Genomic DNA, 20,109 nt, shown 5'->3' with positions numbered 1-20,109 from the left:
TCATCTGGGTCTTGTATTGTGCAAATGGGTTTATAGGGGATATTTCTACCGAAAAGAATCCCTTTTCAGATCGACGTTATACTCCTATACCATTACCTCTGCTGATGTTTTTCAGTACTGGTTTGGCTATCTGCTATATGTGGATGATTGTCTTCCGGTAAGTATGTATAATTTTTTAAGACACTCTCAGCTATGTTTGTCACTTTATGATATAAAGTTTTAAATATTTGTATTTACTTATATTTGCCAAAAGTCAGGTCTATGTATATTTCCTTTTTTCTGCAGTCTATCAGTTTCAGTATGGAATTTATATTGGGAAGATTATTTTTTTTTTCCGCAGAATTGCGTCTAAGGTAATGCAAGTTTCATAATTTCCTGCGTCTTTGTTGACGTAAGTTATTTTCGCACGAAGTTACGCTTGTTATGACGCAAGTTGTGTCATTTCCTGATGTTAGTTTTGGCGGGCAATTTTTTTTTTTTAACTTCCTTTTGCGTCACACATGGCGGCAAAAGTTTTTGTATATTACCCCTCTTCCTTTATTGCTTCTGGTTCTCTTCATATTATCAAGAGCTTTAATGCTTATTTTTTGCATTTTTCTTCATAAGCATTTTTTCCCATTCCTGAAACTGCTATATGAGGAAATTGGATATTTTGTTTTACCCCTTAGTGACCAGAGCACTTTTCCATTTGGGACCAAGGCTATTTTTACATTTCTGCAGTGTTTGTGTTTAGCTGTAATTTTCCTCTTACTCATTTACTATACCCACACATATTATATACTGTTTTTCTCGCCATTAAATGGACTTTCTAAAGATACCATTATTTTCATCATATCTTATAATTTACTATTAAAAAAATTCTAAAATATGAGGAAAAAATGGAAAAAAAAACATTTTTTCAAACTTTGACCCCCAAAATCTGTTACATATCTACAACCACCAAAAAACACCCATGGTAAAGATACCATTATTTTCATCATATCTTATAATTTACTATTAAAAAAATTCTAAAATATGAGGAAAAAATGGAAAAAAAAACATTTTTTCAAACTTTGACCCCCAAAATCTGTTACATATCTACAACCACCAAAAAACACCCATGCTAGATAGTTTCTCAATTTTGTCCTGAGTTTAGAAATACCCAATGTTTACATGTTCTTTGCTTTTTTGCAAGTTATAGGACAATAAATACAAGTAGCACTTTGCTATTTCCAAACCACTTTTTTTCAAAATTAGCGCTAGTTACATTGGGACACTGATATCTGTCAGGAATCCCTGAATATCCTTTGACATGTATATATATTTTTAGAAGACATCCCAAAGTATTGATCTAGGCCCATTTTGGTATATTTCATGCCACCATTTCACCGCCAAATGCGATCAAATAAAATAAATTGTTCACTTTTTCACAAATTTGTTCACAAACTTTAGGTTTCTTACTGAATTTATTTACAAACAACTTGTGCAATTATTGCACAAATGGTTTTAAATGCTTCTCTGGGATCCCCTTTGTTCAGAAATAGCAGACATATATGGCTTTGACGTTGCTTTTTGGTAATTAGAAGGCCGCTAAATGCCACTGCGCACCACACGTGTATTATGCGCAGCAGTGAAGGGGTTAATTAGGGAGCATGTAGGGAGCTTGTAGGGTTAATTTTAGCTTTAGTGTAGTGTAGTAAACAACCCCAAGTATTGATCTAGACCAATTTTGGTATATTTCATGCCACCATTTCACAGCGAAATGCGATCAAATAAAATAAATTGTTCACTTTTTCACAAATTTGTTCACAAACTTTAGGTTTCTTACTGAAATTATTTACAAACAGCTTGTGCAATTATGGCACAAATGGTTGTAAATGCTTCTCTGGGATCCCCTTTGTTCAGAAATAGCAGACATATATGGCTTTGGCTGTGCTTTTTGGTAATTAGAAGGCCGCTAAATGCCACTGTGCACCACACGTGTATTATGCGCAGTAGTGAAGGGGTTAATTCGGGAGCATGTAGGGTTAATTTTAGCTTTAGTGTAGTGTAGTAAACAACCACAAGTATTGATCTAGGCCCATTTTGGTATATTTCATGCCACCATTTCACCGCCAAATGCGATCAAATTAAAAAAAACTTAAAATATTTCACAATTTTAGGTTTCTCACTGAAATTATTTACAAACAGCTTGTGCAATTATGGCACAAATTGTTGTAAATGCTTCTCTGGGATCCCCTTTGTTCACAAATAGCAGACATATATGGCTTTGGCGTTGCTTTTTGGTAGTTAGAAGGTCGCTAAATGCCGCTGCGCATCACACGTATATTATGTCTAGCAGTGAAGGAGTTAATTAGGTAGCTTGTAGGGAGCTTGCAGGGTTAATTTTAGCTTTAGTGTAGAGATCAGCCTCCCACCTGACACATCCCACCCCCTGATCCCTCCCAAACAGCTCCCTTCCCTCCCCCACCCCACAATTGTCCCCGCCATCTTAAGTACTGGCAGAAAGTCTGCCAGTACTAAAATAAAAGATTTTTGGGGGGGTTTACTTTTTTTTTTTTAAATAATAATTATTCTGCTGTGTAGGACACCCCTTAGCCCCCAACCTCCCTGATCCCCCCCCAAACAGCTCTTTAACCCCCCCCCCCTCTGCTTTTATTGTGCGCCATATTGGGTACTGGCAGTACCCAGTTTGAAAAATAATATTGTATTTTAATTTTTTATTTTATTAAATATTTTCTTTATTTCTGTAGTGTAGCTGCCCCCCCTCAACATCCAACCCCCCACCCTCTCCCAGATGCCTTCATTTTAAAATCCCACCCTCCCCAGTCCTCTCTCCCACCCTAAGATCTACAGCATATTGATGCTGTTTTCATAGATCTCACATGCACGCGCACGCACAAGATCCCTACCCCCTCCTCCACTGTCAGGGTTTTGTTACTTTCCCTTTAAGACTTTCCTTCAACCCTTTCTGATTGGTTGTTCATTCCTTAAAGCAGGTGTGCAATCAAGGCACCTTGCTCAGTATTTTGGATTTATCGCTGTGATAAGACTTATTACTTAAACTTAGCAAAAGATTGATTGAAGCTACAACTTTATTATTTGCCAAAAGGAGTTTTATTAAGAATTGTGAACAATAACTGACTACAAGAGATTCCGGTAGCAAAGCATCATCAGAAGTATCAAGGAATTACTTAATCAACTTCCACTAAAGGAATATCACCTCAACATTATCATTCTTACTTGCTGGAAAAAGCTCAGATTCAAGCGAGTTACACAGCCGTTACGTCACTTCCTGTTTGTACCGTGCACGGAACAGTTTCAGTTCGGCTTGTGACTCACAGCTGCAAGACGTCTCATACCGCTCAGGGTAAACAGATACAAGGAGACCGCAACAGCCCATAACATTCCGATCACCTTTGGAAGGCTACCAGGTATGTGCTAGTTGCACTAAGGATTTATATATTAAGAAATTCACCTGCTTTACCTCAAAGGAACTTATTAAAATTAAACCAACTTCCGGTCACTCCACATACTGTTTTGTAACAATACAAAGTATTAAACATTTACTAACCTTTAACCAATGAGGACTTTGCTAACTTGATTAACGAACAGTTTATGATAAGAGTTACTGAACTTAACCTTAAGCTTTATTAACAGTGATGACTGTCTGAACTTTCCTATTCAAACTAACCGAAACTCTTTGCATCAATTAACCATCTATCTGCATAACCATCTTATTCAGATTGATTTGGATAACCACTGAGAAAATTACACTAACCTACAGATTCCTCTCCTTCCATAGAGGATTCATTTGATTTAGTGCAAACAACCTTTATATTAGTTAAAACCTCTGCAGTTGTGTTCCGTACAATCCACCAATGACTGCCCACCCACCTCCCTGGATGAGCTCCCACCCACAAACAATAACGGCCATCGATAGCCGATGCAGAGAGGGCCACAGAGTGGCTCTCTCTGCATCGGATGGCTAAAAACAGTTATTGCAGGATGCCTCAATATCGAGGCATCACTGCAATAACATGAAAGTGGCTGGAAGCGATCAGGATCGCTTCCACTGCTTTCAAAGACCAACGACGTACGGGGTACGTCCTTGGTCGTTAACTGCATTTTTTTGCAGGACGTACCCCATACGTCGTTGGTCGTTAAGGGATTAAATTATGTTTTTTTACATTTTGCAAGATGTCTCAGTCTGATCCTGCCTCTGATGTTTCTGTAGAAACCATGCTGCATGAACACAGTTCTACCAAAGCTAAGTTTGTCTGTTGTAAATTAACTGATGTTATTTCTTCATCTCAATTATGTGGCATATGTCATGATAAGCTTTTCCATGCGGATAATGTTTCTATTAGTACTAATACAGTCTGTTGTTCCTTCAACGTCTAATGTACCTAATATTCCTGCAGACGTAAAAGATTATATTGCTGCAACAATAGATAAGGCTATGTCTGATCTTCCACCTTCAAATAAAAGTAAAAGTTTTTTTTAAAACTTCTCATAATCCTGATGAACTTTGTATTGACCGACAGCATACTGAAATGTCCTCTGCTGATGAGGATTCCTCTGGTTCAGAGGATCCTGATTCAGATTCTGAATTTGATAAATCTTCCTATTTGTTTAAGATTGATTATATTCGCTCTTTGTTAAAGGAAGTTCTGGTTACTTTGGGTATTGAAGAGTCTAGTCCTCTTGATTAAAAAAAAACAGTAAATGTTTAAATTCCTTTTTTTTAAACCTCCTAAGATTGCTCCTGAGGTTTTTCCTATTCCAGATGCTGTTTCTGATATGATTACTAAAGAATGGTCTAAGCCTGGTTCTTCTTTTAATCCATCTTCTAGGTTTAGGAAGTTGTATCCTCTTCCTGTGGCTAATTTGGAGTTTTGGGAAAAAGTTCCTAAAGTTGATGGGGCTATTTCCACTTTTGCCAAACGTAATACTATTCCTATGGAAGATAGTACTTCTTTAAGGATCTTTTCGATAGAAAGATTGAATCTTATCTAAGGAAAGCTTATTTACATTCTGGTTATATTCTTAGACCTGCCATTTCTATGGCTGATGTGGCTGCTGATTCAACTTTTTGGTTGGACAGTTTAGCTTGTCAGGTAGAAGATCATGATTTATCCAGTATTATTCTACTTCAACATGCTAATCATTTTATTTGTGATGCTATATTTGACATTATTAAGATCAATGTTAAATCTATGTCTTTAGCTTTTTTAGCTAGAAGAGCTTTATGGCTTAAATCTTGGAATGCTGACATGATGTCTAAATCTAGATTATTATCTTTGTCTTTCCAGGGTAAGAATTTATTTGGTTCTCAATTGGATTCTATTATTTCCCCTATTACTGGGGGTAAGGAGTTTTTTACCTCAAGATAAAAAATCTAAAGGTAAATTTAGGGCTCCTAATCGTTTTTGTTCCTTTCGTGAGAATAAGGAATAAAAGATGACTCCTTCCCCTAAGGCCTCTGGTTCCAATTGGAGACCATCTTCAAATTGGAATAAAACCAAGCCTTATAAGAAACCAAATCCAGCCCCTAAGACTGCATGAAGGTGCGTCCCTCAATTCAGTTCAACTGGTGGGGGGCAGATTTAATTTTTTTCAGGAAATTTGGTCAGGTTCTATTCAGAATCAGTGGATTCAGAATATTGTGTCTCAAGGGTATCAAATAGGTTTCAGAATTATTACTATTATTATTCTTTATTTATAAAGCGCCAACAGATTCCGCAGCGCTGCCCATGGGTAATGGAGAAACAATACGATAAAAGACAAAATTTTACAGACAAATACAGGGGGGATTGAGGGCCCAATTCCCGTGGGAACTTACAATCTAGATGGGTAGGAGGATGGGAAACAGGAGGTGGGGACTGCAAAAGTGAGAATGATATTAGTGAGGAGATAGAGGGCAACTGTTAGTTAAGTGAAATTAGTTTGTTAATAAGTCGGGTGATAAGCTTCCCTGAACAGAAAGGTCTTTAGGGAACGTTTAAAGGAGGAGAGGTTAGGGGCAAGTCTGACAGCTCGAGGAAGTGCATTCCAGAGTGTTAGTGCCGCACGAGAAGAGCTGGTCTATGACCGGGAAAACCCTCCTAGGCTAGCCGGGCTCCTGGAACTCCCGGTCATCCACCTCACAACGGACACCCGCTTAACCCCTCTCAGGCTGGCTGGGCTCCTGGAACTCCTGGTCAGCCACAGGACAGCAGGACACCTGCTAAATTTACCCTTGGTTGCTCCAGCAGCCCTTTGCCCCAGAGCTCCGCTCTTTTGGGGATTGGTAGCCCCTAGGGAGGACAAGAGCTGGGGGAATTATCAGAGGGGAGCTCCTTTGGGAATACGGGGTTTTGGACACCCCTAACCACATAACTTAAAAAGACTGTAACTCCGGTCCCCAGTAACTTATCATGCTGATTTTTGGACTGTGGCATCTGGGGACCGAGAGCTTTAAAATGCCAGGTACTGAGATTCTGTGGGACTGTGGCTGCTATGGAGGTGCCAGTCGGTCTGGAGGGGCGGGAATGGCTGGAAAATTGTGGGATTGTCCAGGGTCTTATCAAGATGAGCTGTGTGTATAAAAGGAGTGTATGTTTTACAATAAAGAAAGTTCCTTTTTCACCTGAAAAAAAAATAATTAGACCTCCCGTGAGAAGAGTCTTTCTCATGTTCCAACAAATCATGTGAAGGCTCAGGCTTTTCTGAAGTGTGTTTCAGATCTAGAGCTTTCAGGGGTGGTTGTTCCAGTTCCTCTAAAGGAACAGGGTTTAAGGTTCTATTCAAATCTATTCATTGTCCCAAAGAAAGAGGATTCTTTCAGACCAGTTCTGGATCTGAAACTTCAAAATCATTTTGTAAGAGTCCCAACTTTCAAGATTGTGACTATAACGACTACTCTGCCTTTTGTTCAGCAAGGGCATTTTATGTCTACTATTGACTTACAGGATGCTTATCTTCATATTCCAATTCATCCAGACCATTATCGGTTTCTGAGATTCTCTTTTCTAGACAAGCATTACCAGTTTGTTGCTCTTCCATTTGGCCTAGCAACAGCTCCAAGAATCTTTTTGAAGGTTCTCGGTGCCCTTCTATCTGTAATCAGAGAGCAGGGTATTGCGATGTTTCCTTATTTGGACGATATCTTGGTACTAGCTCAGTCTTTTCATTTAGCAGAATCTCACACAAAACAACTAGTGTCGTTTCTTCAAAGGCATGGTTGGAGGATCAATTTACAAAAGAGTTTCTTGATTCCTCAGGCATAGGTCACCTTTTTAGGTTTCCAGATAGATTCAGTGTCCATGACTTTAACATGTCTTTAACAGACAAGAGACGAATGAAATTGGTCTTAGCTTGTCTAAACCTTCAGTCTCGATCGTTCCCTTCAGTGGCTATGGGCATGGAAGTTTTAGGTCTTATGACTGCAGCATCGGACACAATCGCCTTTGCTCATTTTCATATGAGACCTCTGCAGCTTTGCATGCTGAATCAATGGTGCAGGGATTATACTCGGATATCACAACTGTTATACTTAAATCCCAACATTTTTAACGCTCTCTGTCATGGAGGTTGGACCATCATCGAATTGTTCAAGGGGCCTCTTTTGTTCATCCTTTCTGGACTGTGATCTCAACAGACGCAAGTCTTACAGGTTGGGAAGCTGTCTGGGGGTATCTGACTGCACAAGGGGTTTGGAAACCTCAAGAGGCGCGGTTACCAATCAATATTTTAGAACTCTGTGCTATCTTCAGAGCTCTTCAGGCTTGGCCTCTGTTAAAGAGAGCACTTTTCATTCATTTTCAGACAGACAATATCACAACAGTGGCATATGTCAATCATCAGGGAGGGACTCACAGCTCTTTAGCAATGAAAGAAGTATCTTGAATACTTTCTTGGGCGGAGTCCAACTCTTGTCTAATTTCTGTGATTCATATTCCAGGAGTAGACGATTGGGAAGCGGATTATCTCAGTCGTCAGACTTTGCATCCGGGGGAGTGGTCTCTCCATCCAGATGTGTTTCTTCAGATTGTACAAATGTGGGGTCTTCCAGAAATAGATTTGATGGCCTCTCGTTTAAACAAGAAACTTCCCAGATATATTTCCAGATCCAAGGATCCTCAGGCAGAGATGGTGGATGCTTTAGCAGTTCCTTGGTTTTACCAACTTGCTTACATTTTTCCGCCTCTAGTTCTTCTTCTAAGGGTGATCTCTAAGATCATTATTGAACAATGTCATGTGTTTCTGATAGCACCAGCATGGCCTCACAGGTTCTGGTATGTGGATCTTGTCCGGATGTCCAGTTGCCAGCCTTGGCCACTTCCTTTAAGGCCAAACCTTTTGTCTCAAGGGCCAGTTTTCCATCAAGATCTCAAATCTCTAAATTTGAAGGTATGGAAATTGAACGCTTAGTTTTTAGTCATAGAGGTTTCTCTGACTCAGTGATTGACACTATGTTACAGGCTCATAAGTCTGGTTCAAGAAAGATTTATTATCGGGTTTGGAAAACCTATATTTCATGGTGCTCCTCTCATAATTTTTCTTAGCATTCTTTTAGAATTCCTCGGATTTTACAGTTTCTTCAGGATGGTTTGGATAAGGGTTTGTCTGCAAATACTTTGAAGGGACAAATCTCTGCTCTGTTTTATTTCATAGAAAGATTGCTAAACTTCCTGATATTCACTGTTTTGTTCAGACTTTGGTTCGCATCAAACCTGTTATTAAGTCTATTTCTCCGCCTTGGAGTTTTGAAGATTTTCCAGGCTCCTCCTTTTGAGCCTATGCGTTCTTTGGATATTAATTAACTTTCTTGTTAAGTGTTATTTCTTTTGGCTATCCCTTTTGCTAGAAGAGTTTCTGAGTTGTCGGCTTTCTCTTGTGAGTCTCCTTATCTGATATTCCATCAAGATAAAGCGGTTTTACGGACTTCGTTTACATTTTTACCTAAGGTTTTGAATTCTAACAACATTAGTAGGGAAATTTTTGTTCCTTCTTTGTGTCATAATCCTAAGAACTCTCTTGAGAGATCTCTACATTCTTTGGATGTGGTAAGCCCTTTGAAATACTATGTTGAGGCTACCAAGGATTTCAGAAGTTTATTCATTATTTTCTCTGGTTCCAGGAAAGGTCAGAATGTCTTTGCCATTTCTTTGGCATCGGGGTTAAAACTTTTGATTCACAAGGCCTATTTGGAGGTGGGGCAGTTTCAAAGAATTACAGCTCATTCTACGAGATCAGTTGCCACTTCAGTTGATCAGATGTGCAAAGCAGCAACTTGGTCTTCTTTGCATACATTTACACACATTTTACCATTTTGATGTATTTGCTACCTCAGAAGCAGTCTTTGGTAGAAATGTTCTTCAGGCAGTTGTCTCAGTTTGATTCCTTTGCATATAATTTTAGTTTTTTAAAATTCAAGAAAATGTAACTATTATTTAGATTGAATTCTTTCAGCGGAAATAGCTGATTTTATTTTTATCCCTACCTCTCTAGAGACTCTGTGGATTTCCACATCTTGAGTATTATATCCCATACGTCACTAGCTCATGGACTCTTGCCACTTACATAAAAGAAAACATAATTTATGTAAGAACTTACCTGATAAATTCATTTCTTTCATAGTGGCAAGAGTCTATGAGACACACCCTTTTTTGGTGGTTATGATTTTTATGTATAAAAGCACATTATTTTTTCCAGTTCCTCTTTTTTCTATGCTTTTTAACGCCTTTTTACACTTCAATACTTGGCTATACATTAAAACTGAGGTATGTGTGTGGTGGGAGGTGTATTTATAGGCATTTTGAGGTTTGGGAAACTATGCCCCGTCCTGGTAGGAATGTATATCCCATATGTCACTAGCTCATGGACTCTTGCCACTATGAAAGAAGTGAATTTATCAGGTAAGTTCTTACATAAATTATTAAATTTTTCTGCAATGCATTATTAATTTATTTTAATATTTTTAAATACATTTTAAATTCAGTTTTTACTTTGATAAACATGAGTCCTTGTGAGTATGGTCATATAATATGTAAAAATGTTAAAACGGACTTAGTACATAGTGCACATATATTTATGTAAAACATCTTCATATTATGTATTATATCAGGAGTTGATAAATGCATAAAAAATTATGAGCCAACTAGAATACTAAGGTGCTAAGGAACAAACCATACAATTGTTTATCAGCCAAGGAATGATAATATATAGGGATGTATACAGAATAAATTAAAAAATATAATCCAGAATAAGTATTTTAGAATGATTTCTATGAAGTCTTATTTGTATGTTTGTATGTATGTATATATATATATATATATATATATATATATATATATATATATATATATATATATTAAATAAATAAATCTGTGTATAAAAAGTAGTGTAAATTAATATTAAACTTCTTTCTTCACACAAGAGTATTTTCAGTATATATACACCATTTTAAACAGCCTTTCTCTACCTTAAGGTATTTTACACATACATATGGTATATTACATCCCTTTTGTACAGTAGGTATTATATAAATATATAACATTATGCTGTACTGTACAGTTGTATATTGTCTAGTAGACAGCTTCCTGTACAATATGACACTGCACTGGGTCTTTGAATCTTGTGCCTGCTGTAAACTTTCCTCCTGACAATTTGTGAAATAAAAATAACCTCAGTGGAAAGCGATAAGGTTGGGAGTTTGCCTTTTGTGTCGGTCTGAGCCGCAGGGCCAATGAAGCTGTATGGAACTGACACATGGGAATTTCTGACATATCTGCCCTCTGTCATGACCTTCAGCTACACAATAAAAAGGGGCTTCTGTGTATTCCACTCGTAGCCTCTCGGTCCTCTAGCCAAGGTTGGTAGCAGTGTGTTTGTCTGTTTGTAAAGAACTAACCCAGCAGTGTCTGTAACCAGCATTCACATTGTCTAATAGATAAGACTGTAATACTATATTGACACCCATAACCACCAGCAAGTCCTGATAACTTTACCACTATTGTATGTTTGTCATTATAACTAGCAATTGTCCTCAGTCATTACTGAACATACCTGCTTATCAGTTGCAAAATCTATATTTTATGGTTTACATTTTTGTTGTTTATTTTACATTTTAATTGTGATTTTTTGTTACAAATATAAATATAGTCGTTAAAATACTGTAATCTGTCATTCTCATTTTTGTAACATGAAAACATTAATGTATAAAATATGTAAATATTGCTTATGCAAATTAGCAATATTTAATGTAACTCATTAACCATTTATTTAAAATGAAATTGCTCTAATTCATTCTACAGTCTCTACAGCTACTACCTATGCAACATATAACATATATAAAATAATTTATTTTATCTGTAACATGTACTCTAGTTTGCTTTATGTTGTCCCTGCATTCTTGCCATATAATGTGAGTCCTTGCTAAACCCCTTTGTATATCTATATATTATCTATAATGTCTCCTATTGTTATGAGTCCTTGCTAAACCCCTTTGTATATCTATATAGTATTTATAATGTCTCCTATTGTTATGAGTCCTTGCTAAACCCCTTTGTATATCTATATATTATCTATAATGTCTCCTATTGTTATGAGTCCTTGCTAAACCCCTTTGTATATCTATATATCATCTATAATGTCTCCTATTGTTATAAGTCCTTGCTAAACCCCTTTGTATATCTATATATAATCACTATAATGTCTTATATTGTTATAAGTCCTGGCTAAACCTCTTTGTATATCTATATATAATCACTATAATGTCTCCTATTGTTATAAGTCCTGGCTAAACCTCTTTGTATATCTATATATAATCACTATAATGTCTCCTATTGTTATAAGTCCTGGCTAAACCTCTTTGTATATCTATATATAATCACTATAATGTCTCTTGTTCTGGTGTCTTTAATACAAACTGTTATTGAGGAAATGTTTGCGATCATTATTCCTTTAAACCATATTTAGTTTTACAGCAAAGATGGTGTTTCAAAAAAGGAGAAAAGTCTTTATTTTTCAACCATGATAAAATATATAGAAATTTCAATAGCATAAAAATGCAGCTCCCTCTACATTAAATATCCAAGGCACTTTGATACTATTGCTCACAATATGGTTCTCATCTTAATTTTTTTATAAGTAAATAATTGTCATGCATTTTATATTCTTACATTTGTTTGGTCGTTCTAAACATAAATTGACTAAACTATGGTATCGCTGCTACAATCCTTTTATGTCTTTATTACCTAACAATGCACATTATTCTCCATAGGGAGCGCCATGAACTTGCAAATTGTTTTTTTTTTTCATTTTTCAAACACATTAGAAAACACAGTTATTTTCTTGTTTTCCAGTGGCTTTTTGCACCAAGTTAATTTCACCAATAATTTGGTTTGAGAAACTTCAACATTCCAGTCTATTAGAAAACACTTTTTTTAGAAGCTTTTCTAAGCAGTTTTGGGTTTTCAATTCAACGCATTAACCTCTTGAAAATCAATTTTGGCCTATTGCAAACACCATATCTTACCTGTTCACATGTAGATGTTTTTATAAAGTTTTTTGTCTTCACATTCTAATAAACACTTTTTTCCTGGTTTATTAGTAATAAGCTGTAGCTCACTAGTAAGTTGTGAATTTGGTGTACAACTACAATATGATCATCAGAATGTTAATTTGGAATTGTGATAAAGTTTAAACATGAAAAGTTTATTATAATATTACTCAGCATGATATGAAACTGTTCATTGCACACATCATGCATTTATATTAATGGTTAAATAGTTCTCATTCTTATTATCTCAGCTGTCCTGATTTACTTTTTCATTGATTGCATGAATTGTAATTACCCGAAAGTCAGTGAAAATCCCTTGAAAATCTGTGAAATGCCAGTTTTCTTGTAGGCTTTTTGTGTGTTGAAGCAGATTCTCTTGTTAAACTGTACACATAACTATGTTATTTTTTTCCTAATTTAAGTAGCAGTTACTCACATGTATTGGAAGTAATAGGCACGTGAAAGTATTTCTGTTGAAGTTTGATCATTAGTTTCCGATTGACCTATTAACTTTAGATAGTATTGCTGGTGGTTAAAGAGACACATGGCTTTCATATATCATGAGTTCCAATTTACTTCTTCTATTATCAATTGTGCATTGTTCTCTTGGTATCCTTTCTTAAAGAGTAATTATAGGTGAGTTCAGGAGTTTGCGTGAGTCTTTAGCTATCTGCAACTATGCATACTATTGCTATCAACAATGTTGCCAACCCTGCTGCTAGACACGTGCACACTCCCGAGAGCCTATCAGCCTAGCTAGATTTACTCTTCAACAAAGGATAGCAAAAGAACAAAGCACAAGTGATAATTTATTCATGAAGTCATGAAACTTTAATTTTGACTTTACTGTCCCTTTTTAACTTCCAAACTGCACTTAAAGTTTTTGATTTTCCAACCTAAGGTCCTGGGGTCCCAAATTGTCCCTCTAAATAGAATATTATATTTGTTAGCATAAGGAGAAATGTTTCATGTTAGCAAAATACATCTTCAAGCAAAAGTAGGAGTTAAACATTAGAAACATCCAATACGTATTTCTGTCTAGATCAGTATAATAGGACAAGTACATCATTGAACTATGCTGCCTACAGATATCTGTGTATATAAATCAAGATAAATCACTGCTAACGGGAACGATTTTTTTTCTTTAATTGTTGTGGATATTATTAGTATCACTTTAGGTTTATTTTAGACGTATCTGAATTATATTTGTCTGTAACTATACAGAAATAAAGTTTATTAGGGATCCCAATACTGACCTGCTTTGTCACATTACTTTTTTGTCTTTTTAATTTATTTTTTAGACCTTTCACCCAAAAAGGGACATTCTTACCTAATAATAGTGCTAAAACTTTACATATGCTGATGTTATGTTTAAACGTACAATAAACTTGTTTAAAAGCACATATACTTTTTTTTTTGTCGCCTATTGAGGCCTATCGCAGAGATTTATAACCAAACTGCAGTGGTACATTGATTTGCCTTGAGGCTGTAAAATGTATCTTTAAAAAAAGCCATATTGGAGCCAGTGCAATAATATTGCTATTATTACATTTCCTATGATTGTACATTTATGTATTAAGATAATCAATGCATAAAGGTGATTTGTATAATAGCCTGTATATGTATTGTACTGTATAAAATGGTGTATTATAGTGCAACAATTGTTTGTTTAAATATTGTTTAAATCTAGAAATAATACATATTGTATATGCTTCTGAACATATAATAATAAAATAATAGTGTCTCATATATATAATCGCACATTATCTTTAAGGGCTTTCTTTGAGCATTATATTGTAAGCTATCAAGCTAACATTAGCCTTTATACATTTATTTAAAGGACCTTACATTACTGACCAGACATTTTAGATAATCTCACCAGAGCGCAGAGCTTTAGATCACCAGGCCCAAGAATTTAGGAATTAACTTCATGCTTTACTTCCTCTCCATGTCCATCATCAGGCCCTTTGTGTTGAATAATCAGGTACATGTATAAAGTAGAGGTTTGCTTTATACTGTATGTATATATATATATATATATATATATATATATATATATATATATATATATATATATATATATCTTATGCCATTTAGACAATATTTACATGTAACAATACAGTTTATACATATAACTTAAAGGGGCACTAAACCCCACTAAACCCCAAAAAATTCTGTCATGATTCATATAGAGAGTACAATTTTAAACAACATTCCAATTTTATTTCTATGATATATTTCACTTAATTTTTTAGATATCCTTTGTTGAAGGAATAGCAATGCACATGGATGAGCCAATCACATGAGGCATCTTTGTGCAGCAACCAATCAGCAGCTACTGAGCCTATCTAGATATGCTTTTCAGCAAAGCATATCAAGAAAATAAAACACATTAGATAATAGAAGTAAATTAGAAAGTTGTTTAAAATTGCATGCTCTTTCTAAACCATGAAAGAAAAAATTAGGGTTTCATGTCCCTTTAAAGGGAGTTTTATATAATTTGTAATACTTTTGTGTATATATATATATCCAGAGAGAAGGTGCATTCTCACCAACAAACAGCAGAGGCCAGGGTACTATAACTTTAAAGCACATACTATTCACCAGAAGCGCTCACTGGACTTTGGACAACACGTTTAAATATATATATATATACAGTATATATAAAATCACTCAACACAAGAATTAGAATTTGAAAATGTTACTTCTGAATTTGACATCAGGCATATAAAAAACATTTTTAGTGGGACATAAAGCAGATTTTTATATTTCCCTAATAAAAGACATGTAAAAATACACAAATGAAAATATTAACCCCTTCTCCTGTATTTTAAAATAAATACTGTCATGGCAAGACTGTGAATTGTAAGCGTGTATGGCTGCCAGTCAATCAGGCATACATGTGTAGGCAGTGTAAATGCACTTGCATGGTTAATGACAGTGATGTGACAGCCACTCACCTTGCATTCACCACAGGGTAAACCTGTCAACAGCTCTTACACTTGCTGTGCCTGTTTAATTGCCAGTCATACACTCTGCTTGTGCATGTAGAGGACAGGAGACCCGTTTGTATCAAAATACAGGGAAAATGGGCTGTTGACCTCATTAAGGGTTTATAATACACCCTGTCTATAATTAAACAAAACTTCCCCGTCATATCTAGTAAAATAATAGTTATGGTTTTTTTCTGAGTTATAAGAATGGTTCTACAGGAAGATATGGCACAGATGTGTAGTCATAGTTTACTGTATATGCACTGTATTCATGCATGTACAATCATAAATTAGCAAGACAAATCTCCTTAAATTGTATCTAGAGCCTGTTCTACAATAATTAAAACATTTTATTTGAGTCGGGCCCTGGTGCCAATGACAGGATCATTTTAATCGAGTATAATTAGATTTTTTTCCAGCTGACAATTGTCAAATCATCTATATCAAAAAGGACAAAATGAGATTAATAAGACATTGCTTAGCTATTTTTTTATGCAGCAAGTTGAAGAGTTAATGGAATTTAACTAATTTTTAAATGCCATATTTTTTAATAAACCTGGAATGCAATAATTCAGTTCCCCCGTCCGCGTGTACAAACCCTGACCAATGAGCACTTATTTTTGTAACTGATCCTTTATTTTATAATATTATTTATTTTAAAGGGACACTGAACCCAATTTTTTTCATTCGTGATTCAGATAGAGCATGCAATTTTAAGCAACTTTCTAATTTACTCCTTTTATAAAATTTTCTTCATTCTCTTGGTATCTTTATTTGAAATGCAAGAATGTAAGTTTAGATACCGGCCCATTTTTGGTGAACAACCTGGGTTGTTCTTGCTGTTTGGAGGATAAATTCATCCACCAATAAAAAAAGTGCTGCCCAGAGGTCTGAACCAAAAAAGATAGCAAGAGAATGAAGAAAAATTGATAATAGGAGTAAATTAGAAAGTTGCTTAAAATTGCGTGCTCTATCTGAATCACGAAAGAAATAAATTGGGTTCAGTGTCCCTTTAAGTCATTCACACTCTTCTCTAGATAAGATTTACAATAATAGAAAAATGATACTCTGATTTCTTTTCAGATCTAATAAATATTTTGCTTTTACAACAATAGAAGAAGGGAGGGCAAGACTTAACTGTAAAAATCTGTAGTGAAAAAAAATTACTAAATATTTGTGTGTGTATCTTTAAACCGAGTTTCATATTTAAATATACTTTTAATACTGTCTTATTCCAATTCATAGTTCACCTTTCACCGATACATATCTGTTGAAAAAGAAAAATTACAGATTAGAACATTGGCATATCCTGTAGCATATCAGTCTCCCTAAGAGTAATGGGGGAAACCAGACGTGGACTCCTTGCACACATGACATGCCCTAAGAGTATCTCACTGACGAGGCCCATTCATTGTTGAAAGCTAGACCTATGTTGGCTTATATGCAAATTTCTATGCCCTTGAAGGCCTCCTCTTATTTCAGTTCATTTTGACAGTTTTCACAGCTAGACGGAGCTAGTCCATGTGTGCCATATAGATAGCACTCTGCTCACTCACTTGGAGTTATTTATGAGTTAGCACTGATTGGCTAAAATGCAAGTCTGTCAAAAGAACGGAGATAAGGGGGAAGTCTGCCAAGGCTTAGATACAAGGTAATAACAGATGTAAAAAGTATATTAATATAACAATGTTGGTTATGCAAAACTGGCGAATCGGTAATAAAGGGATTATCTATCTTTTTAAATAATACAAATTCTGGAGTAGACTGTCCCTTTAAGTTAGATGTTGGCTCAGGTACTTTGTCTGTTGTGCTCCTAAGCTCTACACGTTTTCAAGGTGTCAGACATTTTATGTATGTTTGTTTTGCTAGACTTAGGAGAGGAGGGCACAGTGATATTGGCTTCTGTTTTTCACTATTCTACGTTCCATTTTACAAGTGCTTGAAAACTTGTCAGGTGTTACCCTCCAGCAACTTAGTACATTTTAGAAAAAATTAAAATAATGCCTCGGGGGTGTTGCTTAGGAACTTCCCACCTTCACCAGTGATTGACTCTTTAATCTGTCAGACTCCTACATTCAGTTAATATATTTATCTTCATGCTTTTAAACAATATTGTATTTATATAAAGTTTCATTCTTTATTACTTTAATATATAATGCTTCAGGATTTAATACATTTAATATATTTCAGTATGTAATATATTTTATATTCATATGTAGAGAAACCTTCTATATATATATAAAATAAACACAATTCTCAAGTATTCCCATCATTTTCTTGAATATAAATGTGTTTTTACATGATTTTAAAAGTTTAATCTTTGATATTAGTTGTAAAGGCCATTTTGGCTACACCTAGTCAAGAACATGAGCCCATTAATAACAAAATATAACAAGCCAAAAGCTGTTAATGGACTCAATGCAAACTGTGAGCAAACTGATGTTTTTCTACTGCTATTAGCTAATGAGCCAAAGTTACCTTTAGCTGATGTACTTTCGCTAGCAGAAAAGGCAAATTCAACAGCTTTGTAAACTGCTAGATTGGTGTAATCTTTTTTTTTTTTTTGTCTATCAGCAGGCTGAAATAAATAACACCAGCAATGTAGAATAGAAAAGTATACTTTGTAACAAATTAGAGCAATTTTCATTTTTTGTCATAATGTTCCTTTAAAAATTTTGTAGCAGCTGCAATCGGTAATATTAGATAGATAGATAGATAGATAGACCTTCTGTATATAATGTATATACCTATATACACATTTTTGCTGGTGCTTTATATATATATATATATATATATATATATATATATCAGTGACGTGTGGTGAAGTCAGAGGCTGGTTAGGCACTTGCTATGATACTCCTGAGAAACACGAACACATTATATATACAGGTATATATATATAATTAATTCTCATAACATTTGTTAAATAGAATTCTACAAAAATGATAAACATTTGTAAAAATAATCAGACCAGCATAATGCATGGAGATATTTAATTCCACTGTTTAAAGGGACACTGAACCCAATTTTTTTCTTTCGTGATTCAGATAGAGCATGAAATTTTAAGCAACTTCCTAATTTACTCCTATTATCAAATTTTCTTCATTCTCTTGGTATTTTAATTTGAAATGCAAGAATGTAAGTTTAAATGCCGGCCCATTTTTGGTGAACAACCTGGGTTGTTCTTGCTGATTGGTGGATAAATTCATCCACCAATAAAAAAAGTGCTGTCCATAGTCCTGAACCAAAAAAAAGCTTAGATGCATTTTTTTTCCAAATAAAGTTAGCAAGAGAACGAAGAAAATTTGATAATAGGAGTAAATTAGAAAGTTGCTTAAAATTGCATGAACTATCTGAATCACAAAATAAATAAATTTGGGTTAAGTGTCCCTTTAAATCAAATTGTAATGATTATGTTTGTTGTTTTATTAACATTACTTAGGTTTTAAACTCTGCAGCATAGATTTTCAATAGCATAGCACAAAATAACAGATTAAGTTCAGATAGCGCCACTTTTAACTTTGACAATTAACAACTGTTGAGATCTATATGGTAAAGGAATATTATCAGCTAGATGACACAATATTTGTGAGGATATAATATTTTCTAAAATACAACTAAGCAGCCACACAGTGGGGTTAAAAAGGCTTTGATAATGAATATATAACCAAAAAAGGGACTGTTATGTTTGTTCGGTGGATCAAAAGTGACTAGAATGGCCGTCACCTATTTGCTCTATGCATGAACACATGTTGTGGGTAAAAAAAAGAACTTCAAATGCATTGCTACAATCTGCTGACTTGTACTATATAAATACTACTAATGACAGTAAATTCTAGTTAGGGCTATACCGTGCAGTGAAAGGGGCATACGTATAACTAGCACCACTTAATATAAGGTGGATTAAAAAAGAAGTTTACATTTTTTATTTTTGCACATTTGTACAATTTGTTTTTAGGCAAACATGTATTATTGAACATATTTAAATAAGATTTTAGAGTCACAGGTCATTAATGCCTAATTGGATTACAGTGGCCTCCACATCTGGTTTAGATTACCTGCTTTCTAGCAAGAAAACCTGGTAATCTGTCAGTTCAGCAAAGCTTCTGCCTTATTTTTTCTAAATTACACAATTACTTTAATTAGCTCTTAATTTAGTGTATTCTTTATGAGAGTGTGGAACACTACTCTTCACCCCTTTGTTCATTAACCCTTTTGGCTGACAAGCACTATGTATTTGAGAACTCTCTCACTAAGGGGGTAACATTACACATTCCAGCCCTAGAAAATGAACTGTATAACATAAAGAAAATATAGCAAAGTAGCAGTGCTAAACCTAAGAGACACATAGGTGTTCTCACTAAAATGGCTAAATGTTGTAACTGTTAGGATGCAGCACATGATTGGGTAGTAAGGGCCATGCTTCTAGAATTTGCATAACTTAAAATTAATTTTATTTTTCTTACTAAAATGCTTTAAATACCATATTAAGAAACAAAAACAAATATTTTAAAGTATTCTGCTCATTGCTTGTTCGTGTGTGTGTATTTATTCTACATCTGACTGGTATAACAGAATGTAAAATGTATT

General features: G+C 35.0%; 1 protein-coding gene across 1 annotated transcript in view; it reads left to right on the top strand.

The window, feature by feature from the left end:
• The first annotated feature begins 10,818 nt into the window (after positions 1-10,818).
• MYH7B (myosin heavy chain 7B) overlaps positions 10,819-20,109 on the top strand; it is a 66,556-nt gene continuing 57,265 nt past the window's right edge. Inside the window, exon 1 of the mRNA XM_053696909.1 lies at positions 10,819-10,837. The gene's annotated coding sequence lies outside the window, so the exon portion shown is untranslated. The remainder of the gene's footprint in view (positions 10,838-20,109) is intronic.

This window comes from Bombina bombina, chromosome 1, assembly GCF_027579735.1.
Source record: "Bombina bombina isolate aBomBom1 chromosome 1, aBomBom1.pri, whole genome shotgun sequence".
Taxonomy (NCBI): domain Eukaryota; kingdom Metazoa; phylum Chordata; class Amphibia; order Anura; family Bombinatoridae; genus Bombina; species Bombina bombina.
Note: the sequence above shows the minus strand (reverse complement) of the source record. Positions and strands in the feature narration are given on the sequence as shown.